General features: G+C 36.0%; 1 pseudogene; it reads right to left on the bottom strand.

Annotated features, from left to right (window-relative positions):
- Positions 1-14,398: 14,398 nt before the first annotated feature.
- Positions 14,399-15,880, bottom strand: LOC121251615 (annotated as a pseudogene).
- Positions 15,881-20,759: the final 4,879 nt, after the last annotated feature.

Raw genomic sequence — 20,759 nt, 5'->3', positions numbered from 1 at the left:
CTGGGTCCGAGCTTTTTGGATGGCCTTCCAACATTGAAAATCTCATCGTTCCTCGCTCTTCTGGCATGGGCCTTCCTGCTTGATTTCGAAATGCGTCCACTTGCATGTCCTCTGGAAATTGTGTGGATTTCCCCCAAGGGTACATTGTTGTAGTCAGGCTCTCGGGGGCTTGCTTCCCTCCTTCTAATGAGCCTTCTACTTAGGCTCTCGCTCCGTCAACCTCTCTACTCAGTTCTCATCTATCTTGGCTTGCCCATTTGGGAGGCGACGAGCAACGGATGTTTGGGCGTCTCACGGCTTCTTCCCGAACCTTTCGCCTAACTTCATCACAAATTATGTCCATGACCTTACGCCTCAAGAATTGGCAATCCTCAGTTCGATGGCCTTCCTCCTGGTGGTAGGCACAGTATGAGCGAGTCCTCTTGTTGCAGTCACTCCTTTCCCTCGATCACTCATCTTCCTGCACTTGCATGTTCATGTTTGTCTGTGTTGTCGTCGCAGAGCTTCCACCATCGCCTCTCTTGTCTTCCTGCCCCCTTCTTGCCTGGGACTCTTTATTGGGGGCCTTCGCTCAAGTGGCTTGTTTAGGGGTTCCAACAGTTCAATCGGGGTTGGCGTGCCTGGGCATGGTCAAGGCCCAAAGGGTGTTTTCGACGTTAACAAAATCGTTTGTCCGATCCATGAAGTCCCACAAGGTTGCTGGGGTCCTCCTCGCAATCTCAACCATGAACGAGCTAAAGGGCCAAATACCACTTAGGAGTGCCGCCAGCGTGATTTTCTTATCCTGATCGTCGATTGCCAGGCACTCCTTGTTGAAGCAGTACAGGTATGCCTTCAAACTCTTCTCTTCCCTTTGCTTCACAATGAGGGGGTAAGCAGCCGATCGCCTTCTTGGCCATGAACTGGGTTAAGAATTGTCTGCCCAGCTCTTCAAAGTTGTGGGTTGTGCCTGGCTGGAGGGTTCTAAACCACGCTTGGGCAGAACCCTTTAGAGTGGGGGATTGTCCCCGAGGAAGTCGTGCAACATCATGTGGGTATTGAAAGTTTCCAGATGCTTGGTCAGGTCCTTGGACCCATCATACATCTCCATCTGGGGGGCCTTGAATTTGGGCAGGAGCAGGACTGCCATTACCTTCGCGCTGTAAGGTTGGTCTGTGCTGCTCAGCATTTGGTTCACTGATGACACCTCCCCCAACTTCTTCACCATGTCTACATATTTGTCCATCAATCTCGCAACTCGTCACCCATTCGCCTCTGTTCATCATCATAAGGGCGTGCCCCGCCAGCGGTCTCGATCCCCCTTCCGTCTGTTCGACCTTGCTTGGGCTGACGCCTTCTTCAAACTTTGTGTTCTTCCTCCTCGACACCTCGTTCTGTTGCATGAGTACTTCGGCGTCTGACATTAACTTTTTGACCAATTCTTCCATTTCTGCCATTTTTCCTTCCATGTTCGCTGATGAGGACTACTGTTCGAAAATTGCGCGTGAGTGTGTAGTGCGGCGCATACAAAAAGCAAGCTATTGCCATTAAACTAAACAAATTTGGATCTCACAGACAGCGCCAACTGTTAGAGTATATTTTGCAATTGTCCACCAATGTGGAAACTATACCTAATGCCTGCAAGAGGGAGAAGGAAATGGTCGCCGGAGCCAAGTAGCCTCAGATGCCTCAATTAGTTAATGTGGGAGCTTAATCTCTGAAAATAAATGTTTTGAATTGAAATGCCTTTTTCTTTATCTGTCTTCTTATTTGTGTACATCGAATGTAAAAAATCCAAAATAGTTTATGATCTCAATGAGTTGGAATTCCTGAGGACTATGGTATAGTTTATGGATTTTTTAATATAAAAATCCATGTCAACTCCTTCTAGCAACCAATGTGGGAGTTTAATAAGCTGGAAATAAAGATTTTTTAACATTCAAAATTAAGGAACCAAAAAATTTCACACTGACCATCTATTGGTTTGTCACTCGCATGCAGATTGCCTAAGTTGTTAGACAACAGAGAATATGGATGTTATGCCTGAAAAAAAGCATAGACTTTGTTACACAAGAAGTACAGTGAAATATAGGGAGATTTGTAAAGTTTTTCTACCAAAATCTCTTGTTTGGTTACACAGATGAGATGAAATGAGATAATAAATTTGTGAATAGTAGTGAGATAATTTGTGAATAATAATGAAATAGTTTGAGTTAAGATATTTTATGAGATTTTGGGAATAGAGAGTGAAAAGGTTGAATAAAAATGTTATAAAGTTAAAATATTGTTAGAATATAAATTTTTATTATTATTTTTATTTTGAGATTTAAAAAGTGAAATTATTTTTTGTGTTTTGTTTAGAAGTTTGGAAAAATTGTAATAATTAGATGAAAAAATTGAAAATTTAAAATTGAAAAGTGTTTGTATTTGAATGGTGTTTAGATATTGAGATGAGATGAGAAAAAATGAAAATCAAGATGAAATGGGTTGAGACCATCCGTGAAACCCAACGGAGCCTTGAACAAAAAGGTAAAATAATGTATATCCACATAAGGTAAGCTGTCTCATTATTGAATAACTGAATGCGGACTCTATGACTAAAGAATACATATCATGTGGAACATAAAGTCTACATATTAATTCAGTGTTTGGTTTCTCTCTAGTTTTTCTATAGACATAAATTATGTTTCTCAAAGAATAAAGATTTGTAACATTTGTTGGTGCACGTACATAAAATATCGAGTTTATCCTTTGAGATAGAAACATAAGCTTAGACCCGAATGGCTAATTAATTGGTAGTTCATTCCTAAAATAATTGATTGCTCATAAAGTACTCACTTAAATAAAGGTTATTATCGTCACAATTCTTTGTGTTGTGCTCTTTACGTACGTGAGTGTGTAATGAGTAAAACTATAGCCATATATAATTTTTATCACCATTCTAGAAATTCAATGGATATGTTAGCCGAATAGGAGAACGTAAGATTGATTTTTGATATTAAGAGGTTTAAAGGTATTCAAATATAAATTGAAGTAATAAATACTAGAAATAATATCAAATCAAAAATTTGATTTGATTATTATAATTATCAAATTTCTTGATTTGTTTCTCATAATTATCAACATATTTATTTATCTTGTCTCATTTTTATGTAATCTTTTTATAAATAGAAACTTATGTTTTGTATTCAATTACTATTGAGAGTAGTATAAATGCAATTTCACACGACTATTGTTTTCAATTCGAAAGGAAATCGAATTTTTTTTAAAAAAAGAGGCATATTATATTAATTAATTCAAAATGGAAAAACAATATGAGATTAGAAAGGATGGCAAAAAAGTGAACACCATCTCAAAATCGATATGGGTCAAGACAAAAGGTGATTCCGCCACGTTGTTCGCATGGATAGTATCATAAAAAAGCATAATCCAATTATTTTTATAACTTGGTTCATAAGTTGGCCCATGTGTCACTTTCCAGGACGCAGACTGAACTCGTGGGATACCACTCATCACTCGCTCTCGTGTGTGACGGCATAACCAACACTCCGATTATATATATATATATATCTATTATCTATTCTATATTAAAAGCGTCGGTGTTAAAAGGAATAGTATTTTTCGTATTCTTTTTTATTCCTATTTTACCCCTCTGTTTGAGTATTCCGTTTCTTTTTATTTCCAAAGTTGTCCCTATTTTTCTCATCAACTGTCTGTTTTGTCCTTTTTGTTTTTCCAATTTTAACCGTCTTTTTAACCTGTTTCTTTCAGATCTCTCTTTTCATCATGTTTTTGCACCAAGTCTTCTTAGAGCACAAACATTAATTGCATCTTCAAAATTACATTTTTAAAGATTAATTTTACATATAAAAAAAACTTCACATTAAATTATGCATCTTTAAACTAAATAATAATAAAATATTATTATTTTTAATTTTTTTTCTTAAAATTATTATTTTTTATATATTTTACAATTAACATTATATGCTCAAAAATATAAATGTCATATATCTAAATATTATCAATTTTATATATTAAAATGACCAATTTTATCAATAAATATTAATATGTACTAAAAAATGCTTTGTATCATTAATTTAATGTAAATTTCATATATCAAAATCATCTTAATATAAATTTCACAAAATTGATTTTAATGAGTAGAACAGAGAAAAATATTAAAAATAATGTTTAGAGAGTGAATAGTACTTCTTCAAACTTGAAATACTATTCATAATTATGTAAAAATTTAGAGATGCATAAGTTAAAATAGATAAATTTAAAAATATATTATATAAATATGAAGATGAAGATAAATAAGGCATTGCTAATGCTCTTACATTTTTTAAGTTTATCGTTTCCTCTCACCGCCTGTAACTTTTTCATCCTTCAAATTTTGCTTCCACTTCTCACCTTTTTTATTTCTCACTTTTTCACACAAACATCTTGGTGCTTTTAAAATTTCTCAGATCTCAGGTAAACCGTGAGCCACAGCCGTGTTCTTCGCGGCTAAATTCAAAAAGTTTTCCTGCAAAATGAAATCTTGGTTTGCAAAAGTATAGGTTAAAACGTCTAAAAAAAATTATTAAAACTTCTCAGATCTAAATTAAAACATGTAGATCTCTTGAAGTTTATAAAAATTGAAAAAAAAAATTATCCGTATACACCGACACCCAATGGATGCCTTCTTCGTCGTCTTTGTTGAAGAAAAATTATCATGAGGTTGGAAGAGAGAGCTTCTGAAGCGCGCACAGAGAGAGAGAGAGAGATTAGAAAGTGAGGAAGGGAGGGAGACTGTCGAGAATAATATTAGGAGAGAGAGAGAGAGAGAGTTTTGAGAGAAATGGCAATATTGGTGCTAGGATTTTTTTTGGATCTAAACGGTGTCATATGGGGGAGTGTTAACCGGGGAGGCCCGAGCTTTATATATGAGATTTTGGGCTTCACTTTAGTTTTATTGGGCTTTAGATGTGAGAATTAGAGACTGTTAAAAATAATTTCCGACCTAACTATTACCATCTGATAATTTATTTTCTCAATTAATATACCAATTGCCCATAAAATTGTAATGAGAATTCCTTAGGACCGGTTGGGCTGGTTATAGTCAAATAACAGCTTGCCAATCACATACCAATACCTAAGACTTCTACCACATTTATGTTGGACTAGAACTACATCATAAATGGGCTCTCTCTTCGCCATTTTAGACTTCAAAAAGCAGAACCCTCGCACCCTTGCAATCTCTTCTTCCCGATTTCTCCAAGGTAATTTCTGCCCCACGAATTGCACCCAAACAATGTCATCGATTTTGTTGGGTTGTGCTATTTCTTGGCTTTCGACAGGTTCTGTGAAGGGTTTGAAGTTTTTGAAACTTTTTGTGGTGGATTTGTGGCGTTCGATTTTGTTGGGCTGAGTTTTTCTTGGCTTTCGACAGGTTCTGTGAAGGGTTTGAAGTTTTTGAAACTTTTTATGGTGGATTTGTGGCATTCGATTTTGTTGGGCTGTGTTTTTTCTTGGCTTTCGATAGGTTCTGTGAAGGGATTGAGGTTTCCAAAACTTTTTGTGGTGGATTTGTAACTTCTTGGCAGATTTTGTGAGTTGTTTTGGTTCCCAACGTTTTTTTTTTTTTTGTTCACGACAGTTCTTTGTTTTGGTTCTCGGCATTTTCAATTTGTGGTGTATTCTTCTTGGCTTTTTTATATGAGCATCATGTCTTCATACTCTTTTCATGTGAAAAATCCGTTTGAGCAATTGGTTACGTCGACGTTGGACTGAGATTGGGGTGGTGCAAATGAGAAGGAGGAGAGGGGCAACGAAAAAAAGAAGTGTGCAATTTGAATGGGTGTTTTTAAGCTACGTTTTTGTCGGCATCGGACTGACATGGTTGAGTCGGCGTCGGCGTCGGACTGAATTGCTTGTGTCGGCATTAGCGTTAGCATCGGACTAAGGGAAGAGAGACCAGTGAAGAAGAGAAGGCAAAGGATGGTGTTGAGGAAGAGAAGGCTAGCACGTACGAAATGATTGTCTGTGGTGGGATGTATTTTTTTTAGAGTGTTCTATCATACGTGACTTGAGATGAATGGATGTGTGGAAAAACCAGTCCGACCGGTGTGAAACAGCTCTCAATTGTAATAATAAAATATTATCTTAAAATATATATATTGATGTTGTTATATTTTTTTTCCTTCTTATTTTTATCTCAAATGCATGAATAGTAATTTCCTGACCATTTTTACAGATGCTCAGTTTTTGGAATTTCCTCACTAAAAACTAAAAATCATTTATGGCCGTTCACATTTCATACTTTTAATATTAAAAACCTATTTGCAAACATTAAACAAGATAAAAATGTCCTAACAATAATTTTTTTTTTCTACTAATCACATTCCATGCCAAAACTCATTTCACACATGACTTTTTTTTCCCAATTAGGTTCTATATGCAAGGGCATATGTGCCTTGTACATAATACCATAACTAGTATATATAAAAGCATGAATGTAAAAAGTAACAGTGATTTTTGTCTTCATTCTTTTCTTCAATTTTACCTTTCTGTTTTCGTAGTTTTCCCGTTTCGTACAATAATTTTTTTCCTGTTTTGCCCCTGATTTTATCACAAATTTGCCTTCTGTTTTGTCTTCTTTCTTGCTTCGGCCGACTTCTGGTTGCCCAGTGCCCACATGGACGAAAGCAACGCAGATACAAAGAAAATGCCTTCAAATTTCTATAATTTCAGTAAATAAATCATACCCATTTCCTGCAGATTTCGTGCAGATCTAATATGTGCAGATCGTACCCATTCGTGCAGATCAAACCCATTCAGTAAATAAACCCCTTCAAACTTCTATGATTTTTAATATGTCTAGATCTAAAGAAGATTAAAAAAAATTTCATCACACCATTACAAAAATTACCAGTCGAATTTCTACAAAAATGAACAGAATCAGAAAGGAAATCATACCCATATACACGATCTCACGGCAATGAAACAAATCTGTTCAAATCTCTAACCATTGACAAAGAAGATTTGTAACAAAGAAACAGAGAGAGAGAGAGAGAGAGAAATGAAAGAGACGGAGAGGTGGGGGTTGTTCTTCGTGGACGACGGGCAGATTTGTGTACACCTAATGACTCAGTCGTTGTGTGGTTGCAAGCGGTTGAGAGTTTTGTGACGAAGAGACTGCGTCTCAGTCAGGGAGACCAAGTGGGAGAGAGTTTTGTGAGAAATCTTCATGGCGTCGGCGCTGGAGAAAGAAGAAGAGAAGATATTTAGGGTTTTCTGAGAGAGAGCGAGAGAGGAAGAAGAGAGAGATAATATTTAGGCTACGCTTGGACAGTGAAAATATCTTAGAAATGTTGAGAATATTTGTGAATAGTTATGAGTAGAGATTGAAATGGATTTGTGGGTCCCATTAAAAGTATTTTGAATTGTTTAAATGTATAAAGTATGTTGAGTTGTTAACTTTTAAATAGATAATCAAAAAATATGTGGGTCTCATCAATGATTGATTTTTTTTTAATAATAAATTTATTTGTTTATAATAGTGATAAATATTATAGTGATTTTATTTTTTATTTATATTTAATAGTGATAAATATTATAGTGATTTTATTTTATTTTATATATAATAGTGATAAATATTATAGTGATTTTATTTTTTATTTATATTTAATAGTGATAAATATTATAGTGATTTTATTTTTTATCTATATATAATAGAAATAAATATTATAGTGATTTTATTTTTTATTTATATTTAATAGTGATAAATATTATAGTGATTTTATTTTATTTTATATATAATAGTGAGAAATATTATTGTGATTTTATTTTTTATTTATATTTAATAGTGATAAATATTATAGTGAATTTATTTTTATTTATATTTAATAGTGATAAATATTATAGTGATTTTATTTTTTATTTATATATAATAGTAATAAATATTATAGTGATTTTATTTTTTATTTATATTTAATAGTGATAAATATTATAGTGATTTTATTTTATTTTATATATAATAATGATAAATATTATAGTGATTTCATTTTATTTTATATATAATAGTGATAAATATTATAGTGATTTTATTTTTTTATTTATATTTAATAGTGATAAATATTATAGTGATTTTATTTTTTATTTATATTTAATAGTGATAAATATTATAGTGATTTTATTTTTTATTTATATACAATAGTAATAAATATTATAGTGATTTTATTTTTTATTTATATATAATAGTGATAAATATTATAGTGATTTTATTTTTTTATATATAAATAAATATTGTAGTGATTTTATTTTTTATTTATATTTAATAGTGATAAATATTATAGTGATTTTATTTTTTATTTATATTTAATAGTGATAAATATTATAGTGATTTTATTTTTTATATTTAATAGTGATAAATATTATAGTGATTTTATTTTTTATTTATGTATAATAGTGATAAATATTATAATGATTTTATTTTTTATTTATATATAATAGTGATAAATATTATAGTGATTTTATTTTTTTATATATAAATAAATATTGTAGTGATTTTATTTTTTATTTATATTTAATAGTGATAAATATTATAGTGATTTTATTTTTTATTTATATTTAATAGTGATAAATATTATAATGATTTTTGGAGAAACTTTGGTACGAAGATGGTTCATTGTGTTTGGCATGTGAAGTCATTGAAAATACTTGAAAAGTGTTGAAAAGACTTTGCTACCCAAACGTAACCTTAGTGTTTTCTGAAATGGAGAGGGAGACGATGAGAGTTTTGTGAGAATTTTGTAAGAAATTGATGGTGTCGGTGCGGTTGGTAGAAGAAAGGGAAAGCGAGAGAGAGAGAGAGAGAGACAGACAAATAGACGGGAAAATAAGACAAAAAATATATTTAGGGTTTCCACTATAGACGGCGTCGCAAGGGTTGAAGGATTGGGCTTCTGCGAAATTTGGGCTTTGCATGTGGAAAAAGTACTATTTTAAAACTCTTTGTAAAAGAGTTTAAAAATTTTATACTCAGTCATTTTTATGAATTTTTTATACACTCTATTAATGTAATTGTCTGTATCATTTTTTAATATAAAATAACTATTTTTAGCCAATTATATCAATAGTGGGTAAAGAATACGTAAAAATGATTAAATAAAACTTAACTAAAAAATTATCATAAAAATATTTTCACTCTTTATAAAATTGTTATAAAAAATACTTAACCCTTAAAAATATAAACATGAATCTTCGGCAGCATGTTATTTTCTTCAGTTTTATATCATGTGATTATTGAATTTATTTGGTACATTTTAGTATTGGACATTATATTACTTTTGCTTCTGACTATTTTACATACGATTAGTTACAAATTTAGAATTAAAAATACTCCTTTTTTATTAATGTTTACAAAAAAGTTTCTCAAAAATTTTGGCATCATAGTTTTTATTTTTAGTGGCGTTTAATACTTCAATATTTATGTTTTTACCCAATAATCAAATAAATATTTATAGGTACTATTGTGTGAATACTTTAAGTATTTATTGATTTTCGTATTAAACAGAATTTTTATTTGATTATTCTCTATTGTATGAATTTAATTTACGTGGGGCATTAGACAAGTTTTCCTACACATTTAGTGGCGTTTAATACTTGGTGCAGGTGTCAAACTATGAAGTTAGATTCAGGAAGCAGCGCATCAAGGTAAGTAATTTGATCATGAATTAAGATCATCATGTCAGCTTAAATAAATTATTATTAAAGTCAATTATTTGATAGCCACTTTTATGTATCACGCATGTCATAATATATGCAAACATGTTATCCAATATAGCATATGATTATGTCATTTCGCATCATGTCCAAATTCAACAATTTTAATTATGTACGTATTATCATGCACCTCACGTGGCACAAGACACATAAGTTTTCTTAAGTTCAAGTACAAGATAAAATTACATCAGTTTAATCATATGGTCATTCAGATCCATAGTACCAATACAGATTTAAGATGGATGTGCAAGAAAAACCAGAAGAGTATGACTTAAGTGATAAAGAAAAACTAAATGAATATGACTTTCAAGAATTAAAGAAAAAGTATTTGATGATAGATTGGATATCATGTCAACTATGCATGGGAAGAATCATAAAAAAACAACATCTTGCTAGACTTTCTCCCAAACATATTCTCGATTGACCACCACTTTCACACAATCAAATCTATCTCAAGAAATGAAAATTTTCCAACCAGCATCCTCAAATGTTTGTATGATTTCCAAAACTAGTTTCATTTCATAGGTAAACACATGCATATATTTGTTTTCATAAATGATTGATTTGATAAAATCTTTTATTCCGTAACCATGTTGAGAATCAGTATATATGTCAAATCTAATAATATTTAGGTAAAGAATGGTGTTTATAAACTTGGAGATTTTGGATGTACAACTCTCACCGATAAGAGCTTGCCAACTAAATGATGATTTTATATGTTGGTTCATTTATGTAAAGAACGATATTTTTATTTAAGTGTTGTTCAAGATTTGTCTTTGAAGAATTTTTATTTAATAAATTATTACTATTATCTACTTCTAGGAGGGGATTTTACTTTTTTATGAAGACTTTTTTTTCCTCTAATTAGATGCTACGTACAAGGGGTGTGCATTGCACGTAGCCCCTTAGAGCATCCTCATCCGGATGCTTAAAGTACTGTTATCTCTAAAATTTAGAGATGAAATTTAGGGAAACTTGAAAAGGCGCCTCCCATCCCATTCCTTAAATTAGGGATTTGTTTTAGGGGATCCATAGTCGTTCCCCATATTTGGGGAACCACTGTACATTCCTAATCGCCCGAACCCCAAATCTATTGCCGTTGGTCCCGCGTGTTCCTCTCTTCCTCTCGATTGCCCTCGTTCGTGGAGGAGGCCCTCTCTCGCCCCGTTTGCCACCATTGACGGTGTCTTCTCTTCATCGACTCCACAGGAATGTAAGTTATCTCTTCTCTGTGAACCCGCGCCCTATTCTTCTCTCCATGGATGGACTCTGTCCTCTCTCGCACAAATTGAACAAACTGAGCCTCTTTCCCATGGCGAATCTGATATATTTTCGAGTTTTATTGACAAAAATTATTGTATTTGTCAGTTTTACCACTTGAAATCCGAGAACTCTAGATTTCAATTACTACTCTAGGGTATGAATAGTCATGGATCTGTGACCCATATTCACTGGATTTAGAATGCATGTATCTGCCATGGTTTTCATAGTTCCTAGATTTATTGACTTCTTAGTTGTATTTCATCAATCGACTTGCTTCTATATACAAACCCTGCATTTTATTGGGTGCTCTACAGTTTGAATGGACAATTTTTGCTATGTATCATTCACGGCACAGTCAATGCATTTGTCTGCCATGGATGAATCTCAGACATTGCTCTTAAATTAGTGCTTTGTCCATTTGTGTGGAGTGTTGTGCATCATTTGGCCATTAATTCCTGAAGCTGAATGCGTATGAAAATACTGAATTTATGTTATGGTCCGACTCCTTTTCCCTCTGAATCATTTACCATAATCCAGTTGGTTGTCATCAAAGCTAGTCATGCTGTCCAATGAGACCTGATCAAATGGTCTTCTTTTTTTTTTTATTATTATTACTATTACTATCATTCTGTCATTACCAGCTTTGAGCTCCCTTGTTGGTTCATGGATTTTATTTGAAACACAAACGGGTGATGAACAATAGGACATAATGCTATAATGTGAAAAACTTTGTTCGATGTTAGGATACATATGGCTATATATGTTTGGTTTGTGCTGTTTTTGCCCCTGATAATCCATATAATGGAGACAAACATGTTGAGCATTATTAAACTTTAATGGTTTAACAACACAATCGAAGGTTTTATGTCCATACAAAGCCACCTTGTGCTCTCTATTGTCCTCTGATTACCACACATACAAAGCCATTTTTTTCATGAACAAAGCCACCTTGTTCATGGGAAATAGGTATCATTTTTTTCAAACAATGATGTTTGGCTTACTTAATTGTGAGCTGCATAGATTTGAAATATGCCAAATTCACCTACCTATTTCTCATGAAAAGTTGGAGGAGAATATTATAATGACATTAACAAACAGTATATGTGCTTTGTGCTTCATATATATGCTAGGCCATATATGTGATCTCTCAAGAATGTGATCAGATGCTTTATTTTGTAGAATCTGATCTTTCAACTAGCATTAGAAACTTTCCCTTTTCTATTAGCTTATACTTTCTTCAATATTTAATCCTACCTCATATCAGTTATTTAATCTTTGTTTATGGCATGTGTTTGCTGGTTTGAGCTACTGTTATCTCTTTAATTATTGTCCCATGGACTAAGCTCTGTTGGTTTGACAAAGTTAAAATCTGTTTTTATGTTCTTATGCACTTTGCATGCTATTTAGTATTGGATTTTCCTTCTCTAACCCCTCGGCTGTGAATTTGTCTGTGCTATTGGGACCTTTGCAGTGTTTAGTACTGATGAATAATTATTACTTGTGGGGGAGGGAGGGGGGCTGCATGTTTACTGTTAGGCTATGATGATGGGTGTTTAGTGGGATAATTCATAAGTGTTAGTGAGCCCCATTGAGATGGCGGGGTAATCCTCACCCGAATGATCATATTGCAGTTTGTAATAGTTTTCACAAAAGGCACGGGGGTTTGAATAAGGTTTTGCAGCCATTTGATGTTGGGCTCCTCTCTCACACATGATATAAATTCTGTAACTCATTCTGAGCCACATTTAAAACACACAAGTGTTTAGGGAAGTGGATGGGAATGCTCTTTTTTTCACGTTTTCAAACTAATTTTGTTATTGGATCTGAGTTGTCTTAACCCCTCGGCTATGATGATGAGACAATCCGAACATGGTGATGGAACACTTTGGCACACACCTCCATGGCATGGTAACCCGGATGGCCAATAAATAGTGGCAACCGGTTGTTGCAGCCATGCAAAGGAGGGTGCCAAGTGTGTCGTCATACGTTGCCATAGGATTCCTGAGCCGGCTACAAAAATCACTTGCAAATGTAGTTCTTAATTTTCTAACATGTGTATCACATGTTTTATGTTTACAAATTTTTAGAGATGGACTCAGGAGAGCATGTAAATAAATATGTTCTTCACCAGCCTCCTGACTTAGGAGCTTGAACTTGACCACATTTATGTTGGTCAAGGTGAACAACATCCTGTGACTTTGGATGACTCTCCACCCCCACCCCAAGTAGAGCCTCCCCCCTCTCAAAGAAAAACAGCCAGGGGTGCAAACTTCACCCCTGAAGAAGACAAGTTACTTGTCTCTGCATGGCTGAATAGTAGCATTGATGTCATCCAAGGAACGGACCAAAAACACGCTCAACTTTAGGAAAAAGTTAGTCAATACTTCAATGATTATAAAGAAATTACAAATAAGCGGAGTGTTGGGTCCTTAATACATCGGTGGTTTTCCATGCAAAAGGCGACAAACAAATTTTGTGCTAAACTCGCCCAAGTTGAAGGGCTAAATCAAAGTGGCATGACTGAGCAAGACAATGTATAAGCATCCACTTTATTATTATTTATATGTTTTATGTTTCCTTTATCTTTAATGGGTTGGTTAATTATTTGATTTTCATTTTGAATTGGAAGTTTGACAAAGCGAAGGTCATGTACCAATCGCTTGAGAAAACGACCATTTAGTTCGAGCATTGTTGGCAACTATTGAAAGACCAGCCGAAATGGAATCAGCTTTGCACAAAGGACGGGACAAAGCGAAGGTTGATGATGTCCCCTACATATTCACGTACATCAACAGTGGCAACTAATTCACCCATTGATTCAGTGGGTGGTACAGAGGGTGAGAATCTGGAAACTAATGATGTCATCGAATTGGATAGGCCAATAGGGAGAAAAGCTGAGAAAGGAAAACGTAAGGCCCAAGGCAGGGCCTCAGAAGAGCTTGTGGAGCTCAGCAAGAAAAGGTATACTCTCCTAGAGGAGTCACGTGCTTAGGAGAAAGAAATTTTTTGACTCAAGGCCGAGAAGATGGCATATGAACGAGAAATGGAGGAAAATAAAAGTAGACAAGAGGATGAGAGACTGAGGTTGGAGGTGGAGAAACTAGAAATCGCCCGGTTGGAGAGAGAGGAGCGCATAATGTTGCTCGATGTGAGTACGTTAAATGAAGTTCAGCAGGTATATTTCCAGCAACTTCAAAGAGAGATATTGGCGCGACGCAATGCATCCTCAGATTGAGGCATTTATTTTTTTTTGTAACTAAACATTTATTCAGTATTAAAGGTGATGTATATTATGAACCACTCGTTTGTGGCACTTTTCTGCATTTATTGTATTATATAATTAGTACGTTTGCAAAATTTTATTAAGATAGATCCCGTGATCGTCGAATTTAAGTCATCCATGGATAGATGTTACTTGATTACAACTCGACATTACAAATTCTTAAACTATTACAGATAATGAAAATATTACAATAACTTAAACTGCATTTTCTTGAACCAAACATGTTTTTTGGAATGAAAATTCTAGAAACTTGAAATACACCGTCGCTACTAATGATAAAATAGAGACTCCAACACAACCTTCTCTTCTATTGTTGGGAATGGAATTGCCAGTGATGTTCAATTAAATTTGCTTGTAGTTGATGATGTGCCGAGCTGTCTCTAATTTCATGATGGCGCTGAATGAAGTTCATAAACTCATTTGTTGGATTGCGCAACAATTCTGGAATATCATCATCAAGTTGATCATACTCCATGTTCAGACCCTGACTATCATCACGCTCGTCCTAAATAATCATGTTATGTAGAATAACACATGTTTTCATTATATTTGTTAGGTCATTGACTTTGAATAATCGGGAAGGTCCACGAACGATTGCAAATCGTTGTTGAAGTACCCCGAAGGCACGCTCGACATATTTTCTTGCAGATTCTTGTGCTATGACAAAGTTTTTCTTCTTATTCCCTTGGGGTGATGGAATCGTCTTCACAAACGTTGGCCACTTGGGATAAATACCATCGGTAAGGTAGTACCCCATAGTGTAGTGGTTGCTATTGATTGTGTAATTGACTGGTGGAGCACGCCCTTGGGCAAGTTCCGTGAAAATAAAAGATTTCTCTAGCACATTAATATCGTTATGTGAACCGGGCATACCAAAAAATGCATGCCATATCCAGAGATCATATGAAGCAACTGCTTCTAAAATAATAGTTGGTTCACGGATGTGACCAGAGTACATACCTTTCCAGCGGCGGGACAATTTTTTCACTTCCATTGCATGCAATCAATGCTTCCCAGCATTCCTGGGAATCCCCGTTGTTCACCAACCACAAGCAATCGAGCAATATCATTAACCTTTGGAGACCGCAAATATTCATCTGAAAAAACAGTTACGATTGTCTTACAAAATGTTTTAAGGCTCTCCATTACTGTACTTTCTCCAATACGTATGTATTCATCCATAAAATCTCCAGTAACCCCATAGGCCAGCATTCGAAGTGCTGCGGTTATCTTTTGCATAGAAGATAAACTGAGTCTTCCGGCATTATCTCTTCTCTGGATGAAGTAGGGCTCGTAAGCCTCTACCTCATTTAGAATACGGAGAAATAGAGCACGACTCATCCGAAATCTCATTCGAAATAGATTGGAAGGATATACTGGATTTTCTGCAAAATAGTCGTGGAAAAGGCGCTCGTGCCCTTGAATATGATCACACTGAATAAACTTACGACGTTGGCGATTGCCACGATGTCTCGATGACTCTCCATCAGCCTCGGCATTAATAACAGCATCCAACTCATCATCAGATGACAAGTATGTAAGTAATTTGCGAAAGAAAGAACGAGCCATTTGATGAAAGGAGTTGGAGATGAGACTTCGGTTTGGTTGAGAATGTGAATGCAAGCAGAATGCGTATTTATAGATGAAAAAATTACCGTTATATATAAGACACAAAATGTTACCATTGGAGAAAAGACAAAAAAAGTTATCGTTAGGGAAAAGACAAAAAAGTTACCGTTGGAGAAGAGACAAAAAAAGTTACCATTGTATAAATGACAAAACATGTGTACTAATTATGGCAAATTCAAAATGTTACCGTTGTACTATTTTGTAAAATATTTTATCATCAATACGCGGAAAATACACATATTTAAAAAAATTATTATTTTTAATACTGATGTTGAATTGAAAAATAACATTATATCTGGAAAAAAACAATTATTTATAAAATGTGATCTTTGAAAATAAGAGAATAAAACAAAAAAGTTAGTGGTTAAAAATGGAAATGGAAGTGGGAGAAAAAAATAATAAAAAAAGAATAGAAGAATATTATTTTAATAGAATAGAGAAAGGATAGGGAATAAGATGTAGAAGATTTTTTGAAGATGAGTAAAATTTAAGATAAAATTATAGAGAATGTCTTTTTTAGCTAAAATATAGGAAAAATTTTAGGTAGCTCTTACTGGTTATAGAGTAAAGAGCGAAATAGTAAATTAAAAAAAGTAATATTAGACATGTCTAAAAATTTTACCTATTTCTTTAAAAAAAATATAATTCATTGGAAAAAGTTAATTTTTCTTTTGTTCATTTGGACTCTAATTTTGTTTTTGTTTTTTTTTTTTAACTTTCTTGCACGAGAGTTTTGGGTACTATAAATTATTTTTTAACTAAAAAATCACATTTAAAATGTTGATTTTGGCCACAATGCATGCACTATTATATTATATATCTTAATACAATATTAATGCATGCCACCTGTCTTCTATTTCTGCGTGGAAAATGAGTTCGGGTGCTTTTTGCTTTTTTTTTTTTTTTTTTTTTTTTTTTTTTTTTTTTTCAATAAAGATATTTTATTAGTGCGTTTGGATATTAAAGTGAGTTGAATTGAGTTGATAAAATATTATTAAAATATTATTTATTATTATTATTATTATTTTAAAATTTAAAAAAGTTAAATTATTTATTATATTTTGTGTTGAAATTTAAAAAAATTATAATAATAAGTTGAAATGAATTGAAATGAATTATATTTTTAAAAGAAGCCTAAATGTTAGATATAACAGTAACGAGTTTTTGCTTTTTTTAAAATCACATAGCTCAAGAGATGTGGTGCGTGACGGATAGAAATTATAGAATAGAGCACGTGAACAACAACACTATAAACTATTGAAAAATTATGCTATAATTACCATTCTTCTTTAGTCGGCGATGGGGAAACAGTTCTCCGTTGTGTTGCGAAATATTCCTTTCCTTTTGTTTACTTCAGCAGAAACCAAAAAAAAAAAAAAAATACCATACACAGTGAAGGGATATTTAAGTCCCACAATTTTAACTAAGTAATAAAAGTTAAGAAGGGATTAAGACTCCTAAAAAAAAAATCTTTCACAAGACAAATTAGATTCTATCACTCAAAGGAAATAATCTCAATAAATAGCTTACCAAAAGTAACAAATTTTTAACTTGATTTACTTGCTACTTTATACACTTACTCTGATATTACTATACTTACTTAAGCATCGGAGACGGAGATTCCACAGGGTAACCAGTGCTGCCCCTTTATTCATTACAGGTCATCCATGGCGCCGTCTGTGGGATCTATATAGACTTCAACGTGATTTTCACACACTAACCACCATGCAAAACTGCATGCAAACCGCAATTTCTTAATACCGGAAAGGAGAGTAGGGGAATTATGTGCCTTACAAGAATGTCTTCAAAAAATCAAATAAGATCCCTCAACTTTATTATTTTTCTTTTTGTTTACAAACTAACGTTGTAGGGAATAAAATATATATATATATATATATATATATATATTATACGTGGAGAAAGAACACAATAAACGGATGCACTACACACGTGCACCATGCACTGCGCATGTGCCATGCACTGCATACGTAGGAAGAGGGTATACGACGTGCACCCACTTCCTCCACCATGCGGAAGCCACAATCACTGGTGACCCATCGGTGATACAGCAACGGCAGAGGCCTTCACCTGAAATTCACCGGATCGAAGTGTTGTGCACGTCGTGCACAGTGAGGGCAGAGAGCAACAAGCTACCGAAGGCCTACACACCAATGTCTATGAGCTTGCAAGATGACCACCACCCACCAACCGCACCGCCGACAATTTCTGTAGCCGGTCGGGTGGTTCCCCAACACAGGTAGCCAGTTGCATGTGGCATAGCGCAGGTAGAGTATGCACGCCGTCGAAGGACCACCAAACCAGGCGTATGTGCGCCAGCTAGCCCATCGCCGACCTCCACCTTGCTCGCCTGCAGTGTCTGTCGTTGGCGTGGTGGTTCCTGACCCCTGGAGCTCCTCGCCATGCACATCGTCGTTCTCACCCGTGTGCACCAAAGGAGACCACTGGGCACCAACTGCTCCTCGCCATGCACCTCACCGTGATCGCCCTTGCACACCAAGGGAGAACCCTCGGTGCCAACTACTCCTCGTCATACCAACCACCACGCAATCGCACGAAAACTGAAATTTCTTAATACCGGAAATGAGAGTAGGGGAATTCCTCGACTCACGAGAATGTCTTCAAAAAATCAAATAAGATCTCCTTAACTTTATTATTTTTCTTTTTGTTTACAAACTAACGCTGCAGCAAATAAAATATATATATATATATATTATACGTGGAGAAATAACACAAGAAATGGATGCACTACACATGTGCACCATGCACTACGCATCTGCCATGCACTGCGTATGTAGGAAAGGGTACATGGAGTGCACCCATTTCCTCCATCATGCGGAAGCCGCAGCCACTAGTGACCCACCGGTGATACAATGACTAGTGACGACAGAGGCTTTCGCCTGAAACTCACCGGATCAAAGTGTTGTGCACGTCGTGCATAGTGAGGGTAGAGAGCAACAAGTTGCCGAAGACCCACACATTGCATCCGCGAGCTTGCAAGGCGACCACCACCCACCAACCTTACTGTTCTCGCCCGTGCGCACCAAAGTAGACCAGTCAGTGCCAACTGCTCCTCGCCATACCAACCACCACGCAATCGCACGCAAACCACAATTTCTTAATACTGGAAAGGAGAGAGGGGAATTTTGCGACTCATGAGAATATCTTCAAAAAATCAGATAAGACCTCCTCAACATAGTTATTTTTCTTTTTGTTTACAAACTAACACTACAGCAAATAAAATATATATATTATACGTGGATAAAGAACACAAGAAACAAATGCATTACACACGTGCACCATGCACTGCGCATGCGCCATGCATTGCGTACGTAGGAAAGGGTACACGGCGTGCACCCACTTCCTCCACCATGCGGAAGCCACAGCCACTGGTGACCCACTAGTGATACAGCAACGGTGGAGGCTTTCGCCTAAAACTCACCAGATCGAAGTGTTGTGCACGTCATGCACAGTGCTGGCAGAGAGCAACAAGTTGCTAGAGGCCCACACACCGGTGTCCGTGAGCTTGCAGGGTGACCACCACCCACCAACCGCACCGCCGGCAGTTTCTGTAGCCAGTTGGGTGGTTCCCCAACACCGGTAGCCAATTGCGTTTGGCATAGCACAGGCAGAGGATGCACGCTGTAGGACCACCAAACTAGGTGTCCGTGCACTGGCTAGCCCATCACCATGCACCCACTTGCTCGCCGGTTGTTCTCGACCCTTGAGCTCCTCGCCATGCACCTCGTCGTTCTCGCCCGTGTGCACCAAAGGAGACCACTGGGCGCCAATTGCTCCTCGCCATGCACCTCAACGTTCTCGCCTGTGCGTACCAAGGGAGACCACTCGGTGCCAACGGCTCCTCGCGAAGCACCTCATCATTCTCGCCCGTGCGTACCAAGGGAGACCACTTTGTGCCAATAGCTCCTCGCCATGCACTTTGCTGTTCTCGCCCGTGCGCACCAAAAGAGACCACTCGGTGCCAACTGCTCCTCGCCACACACCTCGCCGTTCTCGCCCGTTCGCACCAAGGGAGACTACTTGGCGCCAACTGCTATGCACCTCACCATTCTCACCTGTGTGCACCAAGGGAGACCACTCGGTGCCAACTGCTCCTCGCCTCGCCATTCTCGCCCCCGTGTACACCAAAGCAGACCATTCGACGCCAACTATCGCTTGCCATGCACCTCGCCGTTCTTGCCCATGCGCACTACGGGCAGCTCGCTCAACTACTTAGAACATAGTTCGCTCAACTTTTTGTTAGTGCTCCTTGCCACAAATCTGCATAGAAACCTCATACTCACTAGATCATGAACGAAAGTTTAGATAAGTTTTTTTCTACTTTTTTCCCTTTTGTATTTGTTTTACTAATATATGTGAAATAATGGGAGGAATAGAGCAAATACATGACGTATACTACGTGTACATGCATGCCCTACTGGACAAAATACACGTACATGCATGTCCCACGTAAAACCTACAATATGCATGGGATGCACATTGTTGGCAAACTGTTACATATCAGAGCCATGTACCCAAAAACTTTCGAAAGATCTGTTGTACCTAACAGATCGAAACCATAACTCCACTACAACGCCGCGGCCAACACAACTGTAGTGCATCTTGCCACCCTCATGGCGAGCAACATTTCGCCAGAGTCACACAAGTGCAGATAATATCTCCTAGTTGCTAATTGCGTTCATGATGGGCAGCGCCCCTTGGCGGGCAACAAGACCCATGCCACTTTGTGAGAAACAAGACTCGCACCCCTCGACGGGTAACAAGACCCGTGCCTCTTGGCGAGCAGACAAGACCAACG

Source organism: Juglans microcarpa x Juglans regia, chromosome 2S, assembly GCF_004785595.1.
Source record: "Juglans microcarpa x Juglans regia isolate MS1-56 chromosome 2S, Jm3101_v1.0, whole genome shotgun sequence".
Lineage (NCBI taxonomy): Eukaryota > Viridiplantae > Streptophyta > Magnoliopsida > Fagales > Juglandaceae > Juglans > Juglans microcarpa x Juglans regia.
The sequence above is the reverse complement of the archived record's forward strand: the minus strand, read 5'-3'. Positions and strand labels throughout refer to the sequence as shown.